The sequence below is a fragment of the Protopterus annectens genome, chromosome 2.part0 (assembly GCF_019279795.1).
Source record: "Protopterus annectens isolate FY-2018-M chromosome 2.part0, PAN1.0, whole genome shotgun sequence".
Taxonomy (NCBI): Eukaryota; Metazoa; Chordata; order Ceratodontiformes; family Protopteridae; genus Protopterus; species Protopterus annectens.
The window spans coordinates 219617721-219630362 of NC_056728.1; the positions used below are offsets into that span (position 1 = coordinate 219617721).

Below are 12642 nucleotides of genomic sequence, written 5' to 3' on the forward strand. Positions count from 1 at the left end.
GCATTTGCATTCCCTAATACAATAACAAGCTTAATTAAAAGAATATATGAAGAATCGGAGGCAAGAGTTAAAGTGGGAAAGTTCTTCTCATATAAGCTGTGTTTGAATAGAGGAACCAGTCAGTGTCCTCTTTCCCCCTTTATTTGCTTTAGATTTAGAGCCATTGACAAAGACAATAAGGGACTCAGAAATACAGATTTAATTGGTATGGTAATCAAGAAAAGTTGGCTTTATTTGCAGATGATATTATTTTGTACCTGATAAAACCAGAAAAGGACATCTTGTTGTGGAACATTTGAGACAGTTTCAGAATATAACAACAGACATAAATTATGTGCCCACATATGAATAGGTTCAGCAATACCCATACTTATAGGGACATGATAAGATGAAGCATTAATAAATATGGATTAAAATGGCTTCTGTTATGGCAGTTAAGGACATACGGAAAGAGACTTAAAATATAATAAAAAAATTGAGAAACTGGAAAACCTTATTTATGGGTATGGGTAGTAAGATACAAGCAGTGAAAAGGTTCTTAATCTTTTAGTCTTGTATATGGGTCAGGCATATGTTTAGCAACTTGAGGAGAAGTTGTGGACAATACTTAATAAAGAATTGAAGGAATTTAGTTGTGAGGGAAAGAGGGCAAGAGTTAAGTGGGATAAGTTAATCCTTCCAATATAACAAGGTGGTTTAGATTTACCAGATTTGAAGGGATATTTTAGAACTACACAGTTAAGGCTCATATATGTAACAAAAGCAGAAGGCCATAATTCATAGTGGAAAGGCATGATGATGAAGTAGGGGGCAAGTTCAAATACTAGGGAGAGACAGAGTGGGTATTTGGATGCAGATCCTAAAGGAGGATAACAATAACCATAAAGAATGGTATACTCATAAAGTAGCAGAAGGTATTTTATGAACTAAGCCAATACAAGAATGGAGAAAGGAGATTTTGCCAATAGAGATAACCACAAGAAGGGGAATTAAATAGGCAAGATGGGGATGGTATTTATTGGAGAAACCTGGCAAAGGAACCAAGATATTGACAGCAAATAACTCAAGCAAGAAAGGTAATAAGAGTGGGATAAGGCCAAGAAGACATTTGAACTGCAGACTAGAGAATGCCTTCCTTACCAGGGCTCAATCTCAGAGTACAGGCAAAGATAATGGGATAGGGTAATTCTAAGTAAAAGACCTGTTCTGGTAGAGTTTTTAGTTGAATCTTGAACAGAAGCAGCTGTTACAAATGTGTAAATTATATGGCATACAAAGTATTGCATGACAACTCTAAGAATAAGAGTGGGTTAGAAAAGATTGGAAAGAGACGGGACAAGCAATTTACAAGAAAATAATGGGAAGACATATGTATGGCTCACAAATATGCAGCCAAGTCCATAAAGTGTAGGATCTTTGCTTATAAGGGAGTGGAGAACATCTAAAACCAAAGTTAATAAAGGATCAATGTTTTGTGAGGTGGCCCATAGCACAAATCTCTTCCATTTACTATGGTAAGTCTTGTGGGAAGACTCTTTCTTGAAGGGTGTTTAAAATCCTGACTCCCTCTGAAGAAAATTATTTTTTGGCCATTACAAGAATGGGAGAAACCATGTGGTTAGTTTCAAGCTGTGAAAATCCGGGTAAGGCTTCCCAGACGAGTGTGAGACAAGATCCTGTTCTGGATCCAGAATCTGGAGGGGGGGATTCCATGAGATGAGGCCTGAAAGGGGAAAACTTTTAGTTATGTACTCACCATAACTTCAGATGTTTGGGATCCATCTCGCCTACATTCTGACTGATGGGTTGAGCGAGCCTCCTCCTCGCTCCTCGGGCACGCTTATGCCAAAGAGCGAAGTCTCTTACTGGCTGAGCTTACCATATCCCAGGATGCACCACTACCAGTCCCCCAGATCTAGTTTGTCCGCATACATGCACACATGCACACCCTGCTTATATAACATAGTCAGATGAAACAAGATAAACAGTAGAACTCAAAACCGTTCAATCTCTTCTGATCTCCAAGGCAGGGGAAGGAGGGTGATTAGGAATGTGCGAGATGGATCCCAAACATCTGAAGTTATGGTGAGTACATAACTAAAAGATGTTATGTGATCATGGGACAGCCCCTAGCACCTGAATCCTGGGTGGCTCACTGGAAAACACTCCTGAGTACCGTGGAACCAAATGAAGCTAGATGCCACATCCAATTTGTAGTGGGATTGGACCAAGTAATGAAAAGCTATAGAAGTAGCCATAGCTCTGGTAGAATGAGCCTTGATAGATGTTGTAAGTTGCTTATTCGAAGAATAAGCCTGAGTTATGCAATCTCTGATCCATTTTGAGATAGTAGCTTTTGTGATGGTTTGGCCCAGTTTATTATCTGAGAAGGACACAAACAACTGGTCTGACTGAGTCCTGTCTAAATAGAAGCGTAATTGCCTGTGAACATCCAATTTATGAAGAGTGTATTCTGCTTCATTGGAGAATTTTGGGAAGAAAACTGGTAGCTCTAGAGATTGTTGGAGGCAGAAACTAGAACAGACCTTTGGGACAAAGGATGGATTAGGCCTAAGTGATACTCTATCCTTGTGGAAAATCATGGCTTAATAGACAGGGCTTGAAGCTCTGAAACTCTTCTTGCAGTAATTGCAACTAAGAAGGCAGTTTTCCAAGACAGATATTTAGCACCAAATCAAGATCCGGAGGATCCATGGATTAGTTGGACTTTAATAGTTGAGACAGAAGATCCCTGATTAAACAGGGATGTTAAGAATTTCAAGACCTCTGGGACAGGAGCAGTGATAGGGTCTAAGCCCTTGAGTTGAGCCCAGATAGCAAACCTCTTCCACTTACTAAGGTACAATTTGTTAGTGGTGGTCTAGTGTGTGCCTTCTAACTAAAGTCGGAAGTGGAGGAGTCAATTTCAAAGATTACTGATGCCGATGTCCCGACTGATGGATTAGCAAGTCCGAATTAGGTCTAAAGTCAGTACGGGCAATCAGTATCATTGAAGACCCCAGTTGAGAAGCTTTTGAATAACTCTGGGAAGAAGCGGAATTGGAGGAAAGGCATAAAGTAGCCCTGTTGGCCAAGGTTGTGCTAGAGCATCCATGGCTGGTACTCCCTGATGTGGGATCAAGGAGAAGAACCTTTGGCACTTGGTGTTTAGTGGAGTTGCAAATAGGTCCCCATCTCCTGAAAACCTGAGCTGCTACTGTGTGGTTTAGAGACCACTCGTGAGGAGAGAGAATTGTTCTGCTCAATTTGTCTGCCAATATATTTGACTTTCTTGGTAGCTACAGCCCATTCCCACACTCTCATGGCCTCTCTGCAAAGGGGGTATGATCTGGTCCCTCCTTGTTTGTTCAGATACCAAACCACCGACATGTTGTCTGTGTGGATGGCGATGATGCCCTGAGGAAGAAACTTGTGTAAGGCTTGTAGGGATAGAAGTACAGCCCTCATCTCCAACACGCTGATGTGGAGAAGAGCTGCCTGGAAGCCAGGAGCCCTGAACTAGCCTGCCCAGACAATGCCCCCACCCTATCTGGGAGGCATCTGTCGCCAGGGTAACCACTGGAGAGGGAGAACAAAGGGTTTTCCTTGATCCAAATTGGATGTCTGAAGCCACCAGCGAAAGGTCCTTTGCATATTTCCGTAATCATGATGTGATGATTGAGGGAAGATCCTGAAAAGACCATTGAGTTGACAATAGCCACTGAAGAATCCTCATGTGTAATCTTGCCAGAGGAACTAAAAGAACCGTGGCAGACATTGAGCCTAAAACTTGTAGAACCATCCTGGCTGGGGATCAGAGCTTGAACTTGGCCCTGTAAAGTTTGGATCCTTTCGCAGGAAGAAAGACGCCAAGATCAATCTTGAGTCTATCTCTGCTCCTATAAACTTTATAGATGGTGGCTTTGAGGTTGTCCATTAGTAGATGCCTGGTGGTGGCAGTCAGTAGGGAAACACTTGGAATCCAAGACTTAAACACTTGGTGAACACCCTGGGGCTGTGGTGAGACCAAAGGGCAGCGCAAAATTGGTAATGACTGACTCCCAGGCTGAAGATACCTCCTGGACGCCTGATGCATCGGTATGTGATAATAGGAGGTCTATGGAGCACATCCAAACATCCTTCTCCAACAATGGGAGAATGGATTGTAACGCGACCATTCGAATTTGTTGGTTCAGTCTGCTGAGATCCAATATTGGTCTCAGGTCCCCTGTCTTTTGGCACTAAAAAGAACCTGGAGTAATTTCCTGATCCGATCTGGTCTGTGGGGACCTAGCAGCTTTAAAGCTTAAGCGGCTGGCATTTCCTTTTGACTGGGTGGTGGGTCCGGGATTCTTTTGGACGGGGGGGGCGAGTATGTGAATGGGATGGTGTAACCTCCGGCAATGATCCGGCACCCATCTGTCCTGAGTGATTGACTCCCAGGCTTGCACAGCCGGGCAATCCCTCATGACGGTGGGAGGCTGAAGAGCCACGAAAGGACGGTCTCCAGAATCTCCTGAAAAATTTCCCCGCCCTCTGCCTCTGGAAGGAATCTTCCTGCTGTTGGGAGAAAACTTAGATTTTGCGGAACCACATTTTCCCTCCTTTAGCCTTGGGGTAAGGGAGTGGAATAACGGGCACCTACGGCAGATAAAGTTTTTCCCTCCTGCTCACAGCGGGTAAGGGTGTCTTTAACCTTGGGTCCAAACAATGAGGACCCATCAAAGGGAGCCCCGCTAAGGAAGACTTGAAGGCCTCCAATTGACATGAGCGGAGCCAGGCTTGTCTCCGCCGCATAGGAAATGAGCCTCATGGACGAGTTAGAAATTGACGTAAGGATAGCCAACTGAGAGCTAACCGACTGGGCTAGCTGAATCTGACAACTCCTTGACCAGATCCCTCTGAAGCCTGGTAAATTCAGAGACCTTAAAGTAAAGGCCGCTGAAGTCAGGGTGCTCCCGTACCTGTCCATACTCCTAGACTCCTTATTAGGAGGATGGACGCTGAAGCCTCTGCCACGCCCTGTTGTGTAGCAGATGCCACCACCATGGCATCTACAGCCACTCCTTTAGTGAGGAACTCCTTCTCGGGAGCAGACAAAAATTTATTTGGACGAGAAGGGACTGGTTCCACGGTATCTGGATAACCCACGCCTTCCCCTTGACAAACTAAATCCAGAAGCTCGCGGCTGGGCTGAGACACCCAGGAGGCGGAGGGCTGAGCCCCAAAGGCCTTGAGGAGCACTGACTCGCCAGCAGAGGGATATCCAGCCGCCTCGTTGTTTGAGGATCTCTAAGATGTCTGCAAATGAGACATCATCCGAGGACGACTGGGACCCTCTGCATCATCCAGATCAGTGTCTGATGTAATAGACTCGGGAGTCCACGTGCTTCCTCTTGCACGATCTCTTCCTTGGGGTTCCTCAAGACAACAAGAACCCTCAGGAGGTAACCTCAGGCCCCGGGCTCCGCTGACTACGGACAGGAACTGCCAAAGACCCAGTCTCCACGCCCAGGAAGGTGCTGTAAAGCGGAGAGATGGCCAAGAGGACTTGGCCAAGGCACTCCTCATGGCTCTGAAAGCCAGACCCCAGAATCCTGGGAGTGTCCGTCCCCAGAGCCGTGATAGCCAACGGAAGTCCCCGAGCGCGCACCGGGGAGGCTCGAACCGAAAGCATAGGCCCCAAACATCACCCCGGTCCAGCCAAACTCGACTCAAGGCCCGGTTGGAGTAAGGGTCGGAGCCGACCCTGATATCTCCACGACAGCACCTGCTCGCAGTCGGAGGAGGAATGGCAATGGGGTGGGCAGGTCATCGGGAAGCCAACTGGGTCGGAACAAACAAATTTTGGAAGACTGGGGACTGGAACAGTCTTTGGAGCACCCTGTCTATATCAGAATCTGACATCCTCAAGACCGAGAGGAAACAGAACGGGTTCGAGATGGCCTCTCCAACGCCCCAAAGGACTAGGGGACTGGCTCCGGACTACGACAACCATCGGGCGCCGGCGAATACACACACCAGATTCCATCGGAGGTGGACTTCGCCGAGGAGGTGGCAACCTTTGTCGGCTCCGAGCAGTGGAGCCGGCGGACCCGCCTCGATGCCCCAGCCCAAGTCCTTGGAGCCGGCGAGAGGCCTGCCTTTGTTTCTTAGCGATCGGATCCGACGGACTGGTCGGAGCCGTTGGCCGGAGAAGGAGAGGATGCCAAAGCTTCTTCGAAGAAGGTTTAATTAATCCTTCAGAATTAATTTATTTTTCCTCTCCTGGAGGACCCTTGAGGAAAAAGCGTGACATACACTACATGATTCCTGTAAATGTTTTGCCCTAAGCAATACACACAGAGCAAAGTGATCGTCCGTGATGGACATTTTGAAGCTACATTTTACACATTTCTTAAAGCCCAAGGCCTAGGATTCTGAGACATTATAGAAAATTTCAGAAAACTAACTGGAAGAAACACTGGTGACACACCTAGAATAGGCTTACAGTTATCACTGCAATACTCTGTAGTCAAAACACAGCACAAACTCTGTAAATGGAATAATTTCTCTACTAGTTCTTCTTAAAGAAGAGAAATATAAATGATCCAAACAGAACCAAGTCACCTACAAATAAAAAGACCGGAAAGGCCTTTCCAGACAAGAGGTACTCCTAGTCCACACTCACAACACAAGAATTCACCAAGTGAATTTTGTCAAACGACTCTAAACACAAGAATAGCTGTTAAAACAGCTTTTTGTTGAGAATGAAGAAAATCCTGACAGAAAAACTAGTGAAATAATCACTACTTAACTCAGCCAGCTCGAGACCACGTCTTCACTTGTTAGCGGCAAACGAGATCTGGGGGACTGGTAGTGGTGCATCCTGGGATATGGTAAGCTCAGCCAGTAAGAGACTTCGCTCTTTGGCATAAGTCGGAGCCGAGGGATCGGCTCCGAACCCATCAGTCAGAATGTAGGCGAGATAGGATCACATAACATCAAATCTTTCGGGGTCAAAAGGGGGTTATGAGGATGACAGCAGCATTGCAGTTTATTGCTTTCTGTTTGTGGAGATTAGAGGTAAGAATAGGAGAGCATGGGGAAGGCTTTGAGGTCCCTGCTGGGATACAGCAACCCCCTGTGTCTGTCCCTGCGGAGGGATCATGGCAAAGTAATTGTTGCCTTTGGTATTGTAAAGGGAGGCAAAATTACTGCAGCAAGAATGTCACAGCAACTGATGATCTCATTGGCTATCACTGGATTGAGGGGCCACTCATGAGGAATGAGAAGGGATCTGCTGAGTCTGTTTGCAAGACAAATGACAGCGCCCAGGATGCATGCTACTATGAGAAAGTGGTGCAAGGTCATCACCCATTGCCAAACGCTCATCGATTCCCATCAAAAATGGTAGGATCTGGTTCCTCTTTGCTTGATATACCAAAAGACAGTCATATTGTCTGTATGGATAGAAATCACAACTAGATAGAGGAAGGTAATCCTGATGTTTCTGCAACAGGAGAAGGACAGCCCTCCATTCCAGGACACTGATGTAAATATTGGCCTCTGTGTCCATCCACAGACCTTGGACCATTCTCCCATTGTAATGCCCCCTCACCTTAGGGAGAAGGCATCTGTGACAATGACAACCTCTGGGGAAGGCAGAAGGACGGGTCTGTCAGAGTGAATCATCTGTGAATTCAGCCACCACCATGAATGTTTCTTATAGGCACTGGTTAGAATAACTGATTTGGAGAGAGAGAATGTTGATATGAAGACCACTATGCATGAAAAAGCCACTGTAAAATCCTCACATGGTAGTGTGCAAAGTATACCATTATAAATTGATGATGCCATCAACCCGACACCCTGAGAACTAAGGCCAAAAAAGAGGAGGGATTCTGGAACAAGGCTTGCCCTTCTTTTTTCAAGGTCTGAAGCCTGTCTATTTGAAGCGAAACCATGGAGTGTGTAGTGTCTAGATGAAATTTTATGAAAATAATCCTCTAAGGTGGTTGGAAATTTGACTTCTGAAGATTTATGGAGATCCCCAAGGGCTGGCAAAGCCTAAGCAAGTAGTCCCTGGTCTCTGTGAGAGAATCGATCAAGGGACCAGCTAGGGGAAACATCCAGATGTGGAAAGATGCATCCCTGGAGTCATAGGTGAGCCATTGTGATAGGTATACATTTGGTGAACACCCTAGGGGTTATGATGAAACCAAAGGGCTCTGAATTGGTAATGTCTGGCTCCTACGTGGAAGCAAAGGAACCCCCTCAACTCTTTGGCAATCTTGATGTAGAGGTAAGTGTTTTGAAGGTCCAACAAACACATCCAATCATTTTCCCTAAGACAGGGCAGAATCAACTGCACTGTGACCATTCTGAACCATGTGTTTTGTACATACATAATTAGAAAGCTGAGATCCTGAGTCTTCCTTGGAACTGAAAAATAATTTTTCTAATAAAACTCCAATCCTCCTAGATGACTCTTTTGATAGAAGCAAAGCAATCTCTTTTTTTTATTGACATGGTCTAATTGAGTGGGACATCTGGCAGTGGCTGTCTCTGTTTTGGGGGTGTTAGAAAAAAATGGTATTGAGTGACCTCTAGATATTATCTCTCTAACCCATTGTCTTGCATGATGGCCTGCCACACTGCTGGTAAAGGGAGAGATGATCCGGGACTGCTGCCGGGGTAATCAGAGGGGCAGGCCTTCAGGGATGCTCTAAAGTTGCCTGTCAGAAAATGTGGTTTTGCAGACCTTTCCAGCCTCTGGGCCTACATCCACTGAAGGCCCCCCCAACAACAGATCCTGTCAAAAGATGATTCAAACTGTTGAAGTCTGGACTTTGTAAACCAGGTTGAATGTGTTCTCTTTTGGTTCCTGACATAAGTACTTAAGGGAACCTCATACTTAACTTCAACAGCAGAAAGAGTCTTTCCATCCTGCTCACACTGCTGCATTTCTTTACTGATGGACCAAATAATGAAGATTCATCAAATGAGGCACTGGTGAAGAATGCTTTGAAGCCACCTGCAAAACAGAAATGAGACAGACATACTTGGCAAATCACTGTTACTCTGGCTCTGGCTATCCTGGCCACTCCATCCACCACATTATGATGAGGCACACGATGAGGTTGGTATTGATGGACATGACTGTCAAGGTTGTTTCCAGTTGTTTCCTCCTCTTTGATGTCAGCTAAGCTTTCAGAGTAGTTAAGGCATACTAAGACAAATCTCTCTGAGATCAATTCATATGTGTGGAGTAGTTCAGAGCCCTCAGGGCAAAAGTGCCCAAAGTGTAAACCTACTTCTCCAGTCTATTCATCACTCTAAACTCCTTGATGGTGGGGATGCACACAAGCTGAATTATTGAGCAGCTCTTTTTTGGTAGCTACTGACTCAATGAAGGAATCTACTAATGAGGATTTTGCCCAGCACTCTCTGCTGGGAAAGGACAAAGTATTTTATCCAGTTTCCTTGGAACTGCCTCACATGTATCTGGCTCCTACCATGACAAACTCATTGCTAAGCCAATTAACTTGTCAGCCAGAGGGACCACCCAGGAAATAGATCAGGAAGTAGATGTAATCAAATTGTAAGCTTCAAAAAGTACCACTTGAGAGGGGAGGATCATCAACAGGCCAAAATTGCCTCTGCTGCATAAGCTCTACAATCTTACCAAATTAGGTGTCTTTGGGTGGAAACTGTTTGGATGACTCTCTTTCAGATGTTAAAGAGTCTGCCAGGGTAACAATGTGCTTCCGTTTGCACATCCTCTTTTTTTAGTACATCAGGAGTACGATAATTTAACTCCTCAGAGGTCTCAGGCTGCTTCTGAGCAGTATCTTTGAAGATCAATGGTTAACTCAGACCCAAGGATGTTGGATGGGCAAAAGGCAGATGGAGTGGGAGACATGAGGTGGGGCTGACTTCAAGGGGACCACTCTTTAGAAATGCGATAATCCTCCTTAACACCTGAAAAACTATTCTGACCACCACTGCATCCAAGGACACCAACACAGCTGCCGGATTCATTTCCAACTTCAGAGAAACAATCAGAGCCAATGAAAGATCCCCAGAATCAAAAAAGGTGGAGGGCCTCAAGGAGGGGATTAGAACTGACAACTTAAAAGCACAGGTCTAGAACACCATGATTGGAGGTGTATGAAACAGACCCGAGGATGATGCCAAAATCTTGAGCTGGAATTGCCGACTGCCAGACTGCATCAGACTTGACAGAATCAGGATTGATTGTACAGGATCCATAAGCCCCAGAGTCAACACCAGAGGGAGTGTCATCCCCAAGACAGCAGGTCCTGGGTGGAAGGTTGGATCCAAAACCACTGGAACCAAGAAGGGGTCTAAGGAAGGAGTTAATAATGGGAGCACCAGAGCAGAACCAACTGCCATCAAAACTGCAGATGGAATAACTCCCATCTCTGTCTCTGTCTTAAGGAAACTCCGGATCAGATACTCAAAGTCAGCTTCTCATGTACTTATGTAAAACCTAATGGATTTCATCAACAACTCAGAAGGGAGTCAAGACTAGGGTGAGGTCCCTCATTTTTGGATGATCCAAGAGTCACTGTTCGCTATAGAGTAGTATCTTGAATCCAAAATCTGATCCATGGATTCTGGAGCTGATGGTGTGTAGGTTGGCATTCCTGTCACATATACCTCTATCCTCAGGGATTTCAGTGATGAGGGAAGGGGAAGAGGAGTCAGAAGACCTTTTTCTCAACTCCAGTTTCCTATACTTCAGAGTGTCATCAGATGATATTTTGGTCTTGGTGTCTGGATAAGGAGGCAAAAGCCCTTTCAAGATTTTCTTCTGTCAGCTATTGCTCTGTGCCCAAATCCACTTGTTGACAGCATAGACTTATGTCCCAAAGACTCCCCTGTCTGTGGAATAGTGGAAGACTGGATGGGAAACAGAAAATATACCCCTGGGATCCCATCTGTGTCCCTGCTGGACAGGGGAAACAGGTGCTGACTTTGAGGAACATAGGCAAATTCTTGGTTAGGCTTATAAGGGCCTCCGGGCCAATAACGTAGTATCATCCTATGAACCTATGAACCTAAATGTCATAGTCTACTATCAGATGTGGTACCCGCAAGTATACCACACAAAGATCAAAGGAATCTTGAAGAGGAATTGTGTCCACAAAAGGAGCACGTTTTAAAACTTTTTTTCTTGTCTTAATCCATTTTGGTACTACAGAAAAAAGATTGTCCAAAACAACATTCAAATACTATAAGACTTTAACGCTTTTACACTTTTACACTATATACTATAACTGTAAACAATAAGATTATAAGTCTCTAATTATCTACAATAGTCTTTTCAGAAAAACATTTTTAAGCAACACTAGATGACATGATCACTGATGAAAGGGGAAGGGAAAGAGAAAAAGTGGTTAACTCTTGAAAAGCCAAACTTCACCCTACAAAAATGCTTTTATAAGCTAGTAAATCTGAAAAATAAAATCTAAGTATGAAACTGAGAAGCAAAGAGTAATAAATGTATGAGGTGGAAGGCTTTGCTGGAAGTGTGGGAATCCATGTCTTATTGCTAAGGCAGGAAATGAGATCTGAGGTAACCATAGTAACTGATGCATTATGGGAGGGAAAATTCTTAAAGGACAACCGCACCCACAGACTCAAAAAACATGTTTATTTCATCATGGTTTGGTTTTTCCTACATTTTAACACCACTCTGGGACTATTTAGAGCTTTTTAGATATTTTTATATGCAATTTCTGACTCTGATCACATGGGGTCTGGCATCTTGAAATAATTCTGACTGTTCAGTCTGCCTCTAAGTATCCCAGAATGCATTATTTGTCTCAAAAAAATTGCATCAGATCTGCCACATTTTCCATAAAGCTCCTGTCGGTCCACTGATTTTACAGGCATTTACTGCTGTGTTATAGTCACCTACTTTTGGTTAAAATGTTATCCTTTTTCAATGACTGCTTCAAACACAAGCAGTGCAAATGCTACAGAACAGAACTGAAAAGTGCATTTTATTGCCCTTTCTTCTTAGAAAACTAACTGCTAACTTGATTTCTTTTGCGAAGGCTGAAATCTAGTTCTTCAAGGTATCTCTTCACACCTACCTTTCCTAGCTGTCAAAGAGCTAAGGGTAATTTGACCCATTATCTGCATGTGATTGACAGCTCACAGCAGGTGACCAGACTAATGTACTGTTTGTCTTGTCAGCCTTTCCTTCGTTACAGTGGAAGATTTTTTTTGTTGTACTCCCCCTGTCAAATTTAGAACCAAGCTCCATAGCACTGGGAATACTCACTGTTTTGAAAAGCATCAAATTTCCACTTACTTTTTCTTCCTGTTTGGTTAAATATCTAACAAATGATGCACTCTAAACATGAAATATTTCACAGACTTGCATGATACAGCACCCACATGCTTTTTTTAAGTGGTAATTTAAGAAAATTACAGTATTGCATACTTCTTGTAATCTGATGTAGTGTTGTCGATTAATTGTGACAGACATCTGCTTCTTATGTAAAAACATGCAATTAATGTCTTCACATGGTCATTGCAAATTTATGCTCTTAGTTTTTGCAGCTGTTACTGTGCTTCTGCCTGTAGTTTGTCACATATCAGTAGGGCTCTTCAGAAAAGTGAGAT

At 44.2% G+C, this 12642-nt stretch overlaps 1 protein-coding gene across 1 annotated transcript in view; it reads right to left on the minus strand.

Annotated features, from left to right (window-relative positions):
* RFTN2 (raftlin family member 2) overlaps window positions 1-12642 on the minus strand; it is a 1293449-nt gene that overhangs the window by 279605 nt on the left and 1001202 nt on the right. The window lies entirely within an intron of this gene.